General features: G+C 44.5%; 1 long non-coding RNA gene across 1 annotated transcript in view; it reads left to right on the top strand.

Annotated features, from left to right (window-relative positions):
- The window catches only part of LOC127149817 (uncharacterized), a 51,115-nt gene extending 39,383 nt beyond the window's left edge, over positions 1-11,732 (top strand). Inside the window, exon 2 of the long non-coding RNA XR_007821523.1 lies at positions 10,654-11,732. This is a non-coding gene — a long non-coding RNA (uncharacterized LOC127149817). The remainder of the gene's footprint in view (positions 1-10,653) is intronic.
- The last annotated feature ends 287 nt before the right edge of the window (positions 11,733-12,019 follow it).

The following is a 12,019-nucleotide window of genomic DNA, read 5'->3' as shown; positions in this document are numbered from 1 at the left end:
AGAAGATGAAATTCTAAAGCTCTGATATTCAATGAAATAAGTTGAACAAGAAAGAAATGAACAAGGCGGAGTAGGCGCAAAGAATTATCTCAGAATTTGAGATGAAAAAAATCTTCGTTCTAATTAAGCTACGTAGGACGAGTCAGAAATCCATATTCATCTTCCTTCAAGGTGCGAAGGAGAATCAAGCTAGGAAGGACAAGATCAAGCCCTTGTTCATTGAGTTGAGAAGAATTTGCGAGGCACAAAGAGTGGAGTCCTTATCCTTATTCTTCAAAGGCTCAAAGAATGATCGAAGTCTTAATTAAGCTACGTAGGACGAGTTTCCATATTAGCTTGAATTCCACTCAAACTTATGGGCCGCTCCCTCCCGGTCCGTGCGTCTTTCATTTCCGCCATAAATCAGTCCAAGAAAAGGCTCAAAGAATGATCGAAGTCCCGCAACAAGAGAAGTTCTAGGATACCGATATACCGCAACAAATTCCATTCCATAAATCAGTCGGGTTATCCAGTATTCCTCTTTTCAATCCGAACCTAAAATAATGAAAGGAAGAAAAGAAAAGCCTATCCTTCGGAGGACTCTTATCTTATGAGATCTGATTATAAGCTTCGCAGAAGGAGAGGCTCAAAGAATATTGAGAGGCGGAGCGGTCCGAAGGACTGATTTATATCCATATTAGCTTTCTTTGAACCTTCTTCATTGATCTTTCAACTTCTTTCTTTCGCGGTCTCCTCTCTCAACTGATAGAACTCCTCCAACTTTTTGATGGATGCCTTCTATCCTTCCATTTATTCTGACTTGTTCAGACAAATCAATAGATCACTTTTCAACCTAGTTCCGAAAGTCTTGAAACAAGGGCAACTTCCAGCTTCAACCTCATACGGGACGACGGAGGGAAGGCGAAGAACTGAAAGGGGTGCCTGTGAGCCTTTCTTCCTCAAGATCGAAGAACTGAGCCGACCCCACCATTCTTCATGGTGAGTTATAGCTGCTCGGGCTAAGGCGGGGAATTCCTCTGTATTTGTGCTCCTTCTTAAACTCGGCTAAGCCCCACCCACTAGGGACTGCCTATCCTTATTCTCCCGACCGAGCCAATTGAGCGTACTAAATAAAGGAGATTCATTCTCCTCAGATCCTGAGGCTCCTTTCCCCTTGGTCAAGCTTCTTCCCTCCTTCCCCGACGCATAGGAGAGAAGGAAGTTTGAAAGAAAGATCAGCTGGACTCTTTTCTCTTTCATCACATCGCTGATTTCGTACTTTTGCATGGGTTTCAGGACTGAACCGCCTCAATGAACAAGGGGTTCTCGCTTTACACACCCCGATCGGGGAAATACCATCCCGGAAGACTCTGATCCTCTTCCTCTACTCCGTGAGACTACTTCTTTCTCATAGTACGGATGCTAACAAAGAAAGAGACTGCCGACCCTGGGGCCCTCCTTCCCCTGAAAGTTCGCGATCCGATGCCTCAACCGGTCTCACCAAGACCAAGGGCGACTGAAGAGGTGGGTGGGGCCTTTGTCCTCCACGAGCCGCCGATTCCTGGGAGTTTGAATGAGCATTTTCCTGGGTTTCCCACACGTCAAATCATTTTCTTTGAATCTCGTGCCGGTCTTAAGGAAGTTAATTTAATAAGGACGAAGATTCTTTGAGCCTTCTTCATTGAGGCGCTTTCATAAGTTTATGTCCTTGCTTTCCTTTGAGGCAGCCTCATCCCAAGGCCTATATCAAAGGCATATTAAGAAAAGGATGAACTTCACGAGTCTCCCATCCTGAAAAGAGAAAGAAATCTGATTTGACTGGCGCAGGGAATGGTAGATTTGCCCTTAAATCAAGGTTGAGCAATTAAGGAAGACGGAGCGGATGAAAGTTCAAGGAAGAGGTAGAAGTAGTTTAATTAACAAAGGGACGCCATAAGTTTGAGTCATCCGCAAATCTTAGTTCCATGAACAAGTCCCATAAAATCAGTGGAATGACGAAGGAACTCATATGAATTCAGCCTCCGGACGCTCAAAGAATTTGAGAAGCGACTAATATGGATAGTCCGAAGGACGGAGAAAGAAAGGCGCAAAGAAAGAAGCTCATTAACTCGAATTCAAGAATCATTCTTCTTTCATAACCTTCTTCATTGGGAATCTACAAGATCCCTGTCCGGAGGATTTATCCGGAGGACTATCCATATTAACCTACGGACCAGAAAGTCAAACTATAATCAAACAATGTTCATTTCTTTGATAGGCTTGATTCTTTCATTGCGTTTTCCCGTCTTTTTTCTTGCAAAATGGTCCTTTTTCTCATCTTTCTATTTAACGATAATAGAGAAAAAATTCAAGATTTTGAATGAAAAGTTGCTGCCAGCCATACCCAAAACCTAGCTTTTTCTGAATTTTCGCTAAGAAAAAGAAGAAATTTCATATGTCAAAATCAGTCAAAAAAGATCTTTTCTCGGTCCGAAGTTAAGCTACTCCAGATGAGTCTGAAATCCATATTCATCTTCAAGGTGCGAAGGAGCGAAAGCGGCTCGACTGAGGTTAGGAAGGAGAGGAGCGAGACTTTGTTTGGAGGTTCTTTGAAAGTCGACTGATAAGGAGAGGAGAGGAGTGCAAAAATGAATCATTAGATTTTGCCTAGGACTGAGGGCTCGACTGAAAGGAGAGAAGTCGACAAGACGGAAAGTGGACGAGGCGCTAACTCGCCCAAAGAAAGAGGGTGGAGGCAACCCCCTATCTCCGCATATAGTGGCTACCTCGAAGCCTGAGCCTGTTGAGTGGAATTCTCTTTCATCAGTGGTTTGTGGATTATTGTCTTTATTAAAAGAACTTAGCCGATCGCTCGAGGAAGTCTGATTCCTTTATCTTCGCCGCTTCGGGGTTAATATGTCCTTGTTCATTGAGGACCTTTTTAGTGGAATCATGAAAAGGAGTCAAACCTTGATTCAACCCTGTATTGATAGACCGAAAATTCTTTGGTCAGTTCTTTTCTTTCAAACTCAGACCACCTTCCGATCGATCCTACCTGGGTCTACATGGAGCGCCCTACTGACCACCCTTCTTATATTATAGCAAGATAGCTAATCCAATCATGTGATAATGCCTGAGTCGGGTCTTTGACGGCTCCCACTCCGCGGTGCCTTGTGTGTTCACATCCTGTCTTCTGGGACATTACAATCGAATTGAAAGAAAGGGCGTCAGGAAAGACTCTCTCATTCTCGAGAATTGACATGGACCCACTGAATCAACGGATGCAAGAAGAAGGGGTCTCGCCTTTCTTGTGCACTTGCACTCCTCTCTATCTCCTTTCGATCTTCTTCTCACCTCTGGTCTCGCCTCATCCTTAACAGTCTGATCAATTCCGTCAATCCTTTCTTTGTCTCTGTCAGAAATGCGCTTCGCGCCTAAACAACGGAGAAAGAAACTGCCGATTTCCTTCCGACCACGCGTCCTCCTTCTGACCCTCAAAGCTTAGTGATTGACTGAGGCCTTTCCCGGTCCGTGGTAGTTTAATCGCTGGTGGGGACGGACGTCTATGATCATCCTCTTCTTTCTTGCTTTCTGCCTCAGAAAGGTGCGGATTCAGTCCCTTGACCCGAGTCCGAGTCGAGCAGCCGATCCATGGTTGGGGAGTTTGAATGCTGGGGCACGTGCAATCACTTTTCTTTCAACTTCAGGAAATTGTCCTCTTCTCGAGCCTAACCTAGGAGTGGGGCCTAATTAGTCGATTTGACTCTTGGGATGATTCCACGTGATCGGATAGTCAAATACCGGGTTTGAATGTGATGAGAATGAAAGCAAGGGTCGAAGCGCGAACAATGATAGATAGGAGGATCGGTTCGGGTTAGGGGGCAGGGAGAGAGGGTATTTGCCCGATATGAGCAAGACCTATTAACCAATCCGCATATGTTAAGCAAATGCTCACATCGATTTATGCGAGGCTCGACTGATAAGGAGAGGAGTTGAGAGCTTCGATTCCTTACCCTATAAGGCGTAGAAGGCTCTCAGAAATTGAGTTCTGTCCGTAGGCTGATTATTTCAGACTGAAGCTCTCAGAAATTGAGTTGCCGTAGTAGGGTTGAAGACTCCGTCCTTTCTATCTCCTTCTACTCAGTCGACTCAATTCATCTTCATTGACCCTCTTATTACCTCTCTCTTCTCCGAACCGCTCCGGCGAAAGTCCTCAAGATTCTTGAAAAGGATATGAACAAATATGTCAGTGGGAGTGGGCTCTTTGCACTCCGCTCAAGTGCTCGTTTCAGATATTCAATAGAAGTAGTAATTCAAGCTCTTCTTCTTTATTATGATTCTTTCTCTGCTCAAGTAATTTCAAAGGATATGAACAACTGCTCAAGAAAGAAGAAGAGATTTCTTTCTCTTTCATTCAATGGATAGTTTTTGAAGAGTTTATCAAGCCTCTTTCTCTTTCATACTCGCAGCTATTGAACTCAGAAAGATTCCCAATTGAATACAGAAAGCATCTTCTTCTTACTAAAGACACATAGCACGGCATTCTCCCTTGACTGACTTTACTGGACTATCGAAGATGACCGTAAAAGGTAATAGTCTCAATCTTAGACGATGAATTTGAATTACTTCAAAAAGGGGTGAGAGAAAGAAGATTTCTGTGCTGGATATTCATGGTGCAAGCCCTTCTCTATCTCTATGAGAATTTCGAATTCAGGAAAGAGATGGTACCCGCCATTTTCACGTGGGTATATTGAATGAAAGTGCCTCTCGTTATAAAGCTACAGGGTCGCGGTGCATTCCCATCATGGGAGTCACGGCAGTCTTGGGTCACCTTTCGGCTGGGGGTCCATTTGTGCCTATCTGAGGCTCAAAGAATTTGAGTGGGGGAAATTTGCACTCGGTGAAGGACGAAGCGGCTGCACTCGTGAAAAAAAGGAGTGTTTACAGGGCGTCCCCCCAGCGGCCTACTTATCAAAAGGCTCCGAGAGCACGATGAGTGGCTCGATGTCGGATCCCATGCTTCAAAGTGCAGTAGTGCTAAGGTATCCTAGCATGGCATGCGGCAAATATGGGAAGATTTCCACTGCGAGAGAAAAGGCTTGGGGAGCGAATCGCAGGCTATCTTTGGGAAAAGGGCTGGCCGGACCCCTATAAGATGGAGGAACTTGGGGATAAGTATTTCCTCCTCGATTGGGTGGCCTTAGTCTGCCACAGGCCGGTCAAGACTAGGCAACTCTTGATGTATGGGAGCCCAAGTACTCAAAAAACCCTCTTCCTTACTAGACTTTCAAGGGTACTACAAGTATACAGGGGAAGGAGCAATATTCCGGATGACTGATATGATCTATGGGCGATAGATGAATTTAGAGAGTCAGACGGCGAATGGGGTTCTCAGCCTGGAGGATATTTGGCCCATTTATTAAGGCTAATGGACGGCCAAAAGTGCAAATGTCAAATTTTCTCTTTTCTCAGAAAGGAAATGTGCCTATTATCTTAATGGGGAATGAGCTCCCACGGATCTTTCAGGAAAGGGGACCGTGGGCCGAAAGAAGAATCCCCTTACATTTTCTATCGCACATCGAGAAGCTCGGCTGATCTCGACGTTTTGGAAGTGTTTAGAAATCCGGGCGGGCACCCAGGACCAGATTGGCAACCCCCCCCATTTTATACATTACGCCTGAATTCATTCTTTAGAAAGAAAAAAGACATAGTCTAAGTAAGGAGCGGTATATCTCTGTCGGGCTTCTACAAATATTGGGGAAGGAATACCGGATTTTCTTCCATTAGGAAAGAGAAGAAAGACAAGAAGACGGACAAACTTATATGGCACATTAACCAGAATAAGTTGGGAGAAGGCGGGATGAACCTTCTCAACTTTGCCTTAGTCCCTATCTAAGGTAAAGAGGTGGAAGAATCTGATTTCAAAAAAGAAGGTACATCGAATAGACACTGGAACCCAGTGCAGCCTTGACTACATACAATGGCCATATTTCAAGGTACTGGCGGCGGGGCGATTCCTGAAATTTCAATGTCAAAATCCTATTTTTGAGATATTGACGATGAGGAGAACAGTCCCCGCCCTACTCAAAGGGTTTAGAGAACCTTGAATTTCAAGTCAGAAGAGCGATCAGGGAGACCACGATGAAGCAACCCACATACTTGTCGGGGGTCCAGCACTGGACTCCACTTTCTTTTCTTTTTGCTTCTGAGTATTTGACGTAAGGTTGCTCGGCTCTCTACAAGAGAGCCTTTCCTCAGATGAAAAGATTGAGAAGAGAAAGAGCGGATAAGTGGGGCTGAAGTTTCTTTAGTTGTGGAAGCCTAACCCAGAATGAATTACATAAGAAAGGAAGACAGCCTCATCGGTCGTATTCATACCGAGTCAATAAGCTTTACGCTCAATGACATCTCTTCCTTCGAGTCGAGCGCTTTCCGGGATCCCTAAAAAAGAGAGTAGGCTTCTGCCTCTGGGCGAAATTTTGGAGTCTCGTCTTTGGTAAAAAGCTTAGTGAAACTTCCGACTCTCGATCTCCCGCCCACGGAAAATCTGTGACTGACTCAACTCTGAATCACTATCCTTAATTGTTAGGAGTGCAATGAACAAGGGTGAAATTCCTCTTTATTCAGTTCCATAAGACTTTATTCGCAAATTCTTTGCTCCTAGCCTCATCAGAGATTTTCCCTATTTATCAAGCTTTATCATGACTTTTTCGAAATCTTCTTTGAAGAAGGATGAAAGAAAAGAGAAAGAAATCTCGTGAGAAATGAAATAGAAGAAGTCAATTTCTCGGTAGTTCTAGCTTTTTCTATCTTTCTTCTTCTGATCTTGATCAATCTCTTCATGCATGTCTTAAGCAAATGATCAGAGATCAACTCATCCTTTCATTCATTGCCTTTTCTCGGTTCTTGCATTTTCTTAGTTTTTCGAATCTTTCTATATAACGATAATAGAGAACAAATTCAAGATTTTTCATTCTTTCTTGCTACAAAGTGGTTTGCTCTCCTTATCAGTCGAGCCCTTGCAAATTCTGAATTTGAGCTAAGAAAGCAGTCATCACGCAAGGAATCAGACTTTACGTAAAGAAAAGCAGAATGAACTCATGAACGAGAATGAAAGAATCCACAGATGTCAATGTTTCTGACTCATCTGGACCCCGTAGTTAGGAGTTTGAAGACCGAAGGACTTGTTTTTATCCATATTCATGAACCCACAATTTGAACCTAATGCACTACGCGGTCGAGTGGGGGAATTTGACAATTAGCCTCTTTAGTCTTTATGGAATGAATAGCATTACTCCAAAAATCTCGATCGAAACTAGAACCCAAAAAAAAGAAAATCAATGAAGCAAAAAACAAGAAAATGATACCAATCAAAGGCTGACAAAGCCTTTCCATCAGCTGCGAGAAGGGCCCTCCCGGTACTACGTGGTAGTTTAATTGAGAAGTGTCCGAATTCTATGTTCATACCCTTGATTGAAAAGATTCCTCTTGGTTCTTACAAGTAATGTGTCCGCATAAGTAAGAAAAAGTGACTCGTCCAAAGATTCATGTAGGAGTTGAACCAAGAAGCAAAAGGGTAGCTTTACAGAGTTTTAGAGTATGAATGAGGCCGGTGTAGCAGCTTTGTTTTCACCGCGGAGTGGGAAAGAGACTTCTGCCCATTCTTTTCGTACTCTTTATCTTGGGAGAGCTGATTTACGGGAGAGATCCGGAACTCTGCCTGAGGCTTTACGAAAGATCTCATACAAAGAGAACTTCCTTCTTCAAGAACTTCTCATTCTTCTTTCAAATCAAGGAATCTTTACAAGCTGACTCAAGAAAGATAACTCCTCGGAGGTCAAAAGGCAGCAAGCCTAAGCCTGCGGTCCTATCCCTCTTTCACGGCCGGCCGAGCGGCTTCTTTCTTGAGATCCGTGACTAGTACTGATTCTTTCATCAGACTGGGAATGAAACTTTCTTCTTCCTAAACTCCCAACCTGAAACTACGAGTACCTTCTCTTATTCATCTTAAGAAGAGCTCTAGGGAAACTGAGAATTCCGTTGTCAGAGTACTGGTAGGCCTTTGTACCGCGCAAAATGAAAGAAAAGGTTCAGAGCAGAATCAATGTCTTCATTCCTGGGGGAATCAGTCGTCCATTCATTCCTGCGTCAAACCTCTCCAAATCTAAGCTTTATCTTCCCGGGTTCCTGTCGAGCAATTCCTCTTCCCTCTTTAGTATAGTAGGTCGAGCCACTATTCAACCTCGCTGGGGATGAAAGAAAACCGATCGAGGGGGCTCTGCAGCAACGGAGAATGAAAGGGATACTGCTTTCTCTTACGAGATTTCACAATCAAAGGATGACGAGAAATAAGCCTCGCCGACGGCCTTATCATTCATAGCTCATTCAAGAGCTTACCGAAGAAGAAGACTCACTTATCCTGAAAGGGGAAGGAAGCGCGTAGTGGGCTACAAGAGAAAAAACAAGAGCTGCTTCCTCAACACGACGGAGACTTTTAGTTGCTCATTTGACCTCGGGTACGTCGAGTTCCTTCTTTTCTTATGGAAGAACTGATCGGCCGGTCGAATTCCTACTTAGTTGCTCTCTTCCTCTCATACCATAGAATAATGACTCTGGGAAGTTAGAAACTGAAAAAAAAAGGGATCCCGATTCCCTATGGGGATAGATATGACTGACCACCCATAGAAAGGGAGGGAGAATATGCATACATATCTTCTCTTTCTCGCTGAACCACCCTCCACGCTTACTGCTGACTTCGCTTTTCCTGGGTAGGGATATGGAGATCTAGGGATCGATTTAGCTATTCAACAAAGAAAGAAGAGCTTTCCACTGCTGCAAGAAGAAATCCTTCAACTTCTTTTTGAAGAGCGGAAAGGGCTACTGCTATCACTTCCTCAACAAGTGAAAGAGCCGAAACCAGCTAGGACTCCAGATCGAATGCGCCGATTCCCCTTCCTCAGCTGAGCTCAAGACCCTAGGCTTTCGTACTGATTTTAGGCTCCGTGGAGTCTCGCAGCCTTTCGTCCGCAACTTTGACTCTCAATCATGATAATCCATGAACCGCGGAGTGGGATCAGCCATTTATTAGGCAGAATGTGAAATTGAGGCCTAGGCGAGATGCAGTTTTTGATTCCGTGCTTCGATGAAATTGAGAAGGGCTTTGATTTGATAAGATAAGTAAGGAGAGGAAAGACCGCACCGCTGACAGGGAAGTGGTGTCTCCAGTCCTTCTTTTTCTTCTCTTTAAGAAGTTGAGTCATCTCTTTAAAGATAGATCGGATGATCGGCTAGGGCAATTGCTCAAAGCCAAGGCAAATAGCGTGGCTGACAACTCAATGAACTTGGATTTACATGTCCTCCTCACATGAGAAGAAAGCGTTCTACGAATTCAAGCACTTGAAGAAGGTAAACTCGCTTGAGGCAATTGAATATAGGAAGTATAAGGAATTGAGTCGACTCGCGAATTAGAAGAAAGGACACGTAGCCGGGAGTTCTCTTTTCCTTCTTTTTCATTCATCTCCAGGAAAGAGTTGGAGAGTCATCAAGGGAATCTGTCCGATCAAGGGATGAGGCTTCTTCAACCTCCACAACTTATGCTACCGATCTATAAAATCAAGAGCAACTAGATCAGCAAGAAGAACTGCCACTGGAATTCAAACTAAAGAAGACCCACTGAAAGGGATGCCTTCCAAAAACTTCGCCTGAAATTCAAAAAAGACCCGTTGGGGCGTAGGTTCTTCCAAGAAAGGATAGCGAATGCCAATATTCTCTCAGTTCAAAGAATTTGACAGCCCTCCCTCTGATTAAAGGGTTTTCCAAGGGGTTTGACTCGAGAATCTGAACTCTATTTGAAGAAAATCACCCTACTTTTCCTGCCTTCATATTCTATTCTAAGCCAAGGCGCCTGTCCTTTACAGTCTCATTACCTTTCTACCCGTCCGAAGGACTGATTTATTCTACCATATTAGTCTCCTTTCGTACTCTGACTCTTCTTTGGGATCGCATATGGTCTGACTCATTTTATCGCAAGATCAAACAAGGCGGAGCATCCTCTTTCAACAGCTGCTGAAACTGCATCTTCCTTTTCCCCGGTCCGTGGTAGTTTAATTAGAAGAGTGAGTCCTTTCCAGTTGAGATATGTGAAAACCTATCAAGGACTCGTACAGCTTCATGAAAATACAATATATAGTACACCTTTCATTGTGTACTTTCAAAGCCCTTGGCCTCGGCCTAGGCTTCTTTCTGAACTGGTACGCGAGGTCAAATGCTTTAGGAACGGGGGGGCCCCATAGATAGCGTGGATCGGAGCGAAGCAGCTCACTAGCAGAGTTGGGCGCTACAGAGGGGCGAAAGCCGCTCGACTGAAAGGAGAGGGGCGAAAGCCGCTCGACTGAAAGGAGAGGGGCGAAAGCCGCTCGACTGAAAGGAGAGGGGCGAAAGCCGCTCGACTGAAAGGAGAGGGGCGAAAGCCGCTCGACTGAAAGGAGAGGGGCGGAGGTATGGGTTCATATGCTCTCCCATCGGTGCAGGTGAGTTCCCGATCAGACGAGGCTCAAAGAATTTGAGAAAGGAATCCAGTTTTCGACAAAGATCATTACTACTACTAATAGAGGAAAAGCCTAAAATAAGCACATTTGCGCCCTGGGATAAATAAATAGAAAGTAGTTGACGGCTGTCCGCTCCTCCGAAAGAGAGGAGAAAGAAAGGTTGAAGCGCTACGTGGATCACTGACATCATCTTCTCATTCACGTCCAATTCAAATCATGAAAAGAAAAGAAAAGAATGATCGAAGCCCTCAAGAAAAAAGAAGGAATTATCCAGGAGTGCAAGGAAAGAAATCCATATTAACCTAGGCAAGGAGCAAAGAATTTGCGAAGGACTGATTTGATAGACGAATTTGAGAAGAAGGATGTCTCACAACAAGAGGAAGCGCGAACTAAGCTAAGAAGAGAGGCAGCTGGAGTTGGAGAAGCTTTCCCTCCCATAAAAGAATGGAACTGCTCGAGCTAGTCCCACTCCGCGGTAGGATCGACTGGATCCGGTCTGAATAGGGAATTTGATCTTTCTCTCTTGAGTTGACGTCATCTCTTTCAGTTGGATCGGCTGAAATACTGGTCTTTCTGCTCAAGCCTTATGTTAAGGAAATGCAAACCACAACTTATGCAAGGAGAAAAGGTGAGGGAAACCCGCTGGGGAGTGAAAAGGGCTGGGAGAGATGAGTATGAGTCATCCGTGGCTTTGCTTTAGTTTCAAGAGCTAAAGTAGCAGTCCTTTCAGAAGTTGGTGAATCTCGTTAATGCACTAATAAAAGGATGAAAGAATCTCTCTCATGAGAAAAGATGGAATCTCTCACGACAAGAAGCATTCTCCAAACTCAAAAAAAGAGGAAAGTAGACTGGCCACGAGGTTAGAACTCAAGCTAGATCTCAGGCCGTCGGCCTTGCTTGAAACTGGGCATGAAAGATCTGATCTTTCTCTTCCACGTTCTTTAAGGCGCGAAGCGAAGCGACTTAAGTTCAGTTTCTGAATTAAGCTACTTCTCCCTCTTGTCTGATTTTGATTCCCTAGCATTAGATCTCTTTCTCTCTCGTTCTACAACCTTGCACAAGATCGACCCTCTCGCTTTTGCCTTTGTAAACCGGATTCCCTTTAGACTGCGTAAGAAAGCGAAATAGAGTTTGAACCTTCCCTTGGGGGAGAGCATGCTTCCCCTCTTTTTTAGGTGTACCGGTAAGGGGGTCCTAGTTCGTTTTGGGGCAAATCAATCAATGAAAGAAGGTGAAAAAAAAAAAAGTGTTGTAATGACACACTTTCGTGGGGAATGTCATAACCCACGGAGCGGTCAATGTCTAGCGAGAGAGCAGGCTCAGCTTCTCCACCATATCTTGACTCAAAAGGCTACCTCCCGACTCTGAAGGAATGCATGGTGCGGGTCCTAGATTGAGACCCTATGGGTGCCCTTGTCGAGCGGTCTTTCCTTAACCGCAGAGTGGGGGCCAAGCTTCTTCTTTGACTCTACAACTCGGCCAAGCGGCTTCGCGCCTTTACCTCTCCCTCTCCA

Source organism: Cucumis melo, chromosome 6 (genome assembly GCF_025177605.1).
Source record: "Cucumis melo cultivar AY chromosome 6, USDA_Cmelo_AY_1.0, whole genome shotgun sequence".
NCBI lineage: Eukaryota > Viridiplantae > Streptophyta > Magnoliopsida > Cucurbitales > Cucurbitaceae > Cucumis > Cucumis melo.
Note: the sequence above shows the minus strand (reverse complement) of the source record. Positions and strands in the feature narration are given on the sequence as shown.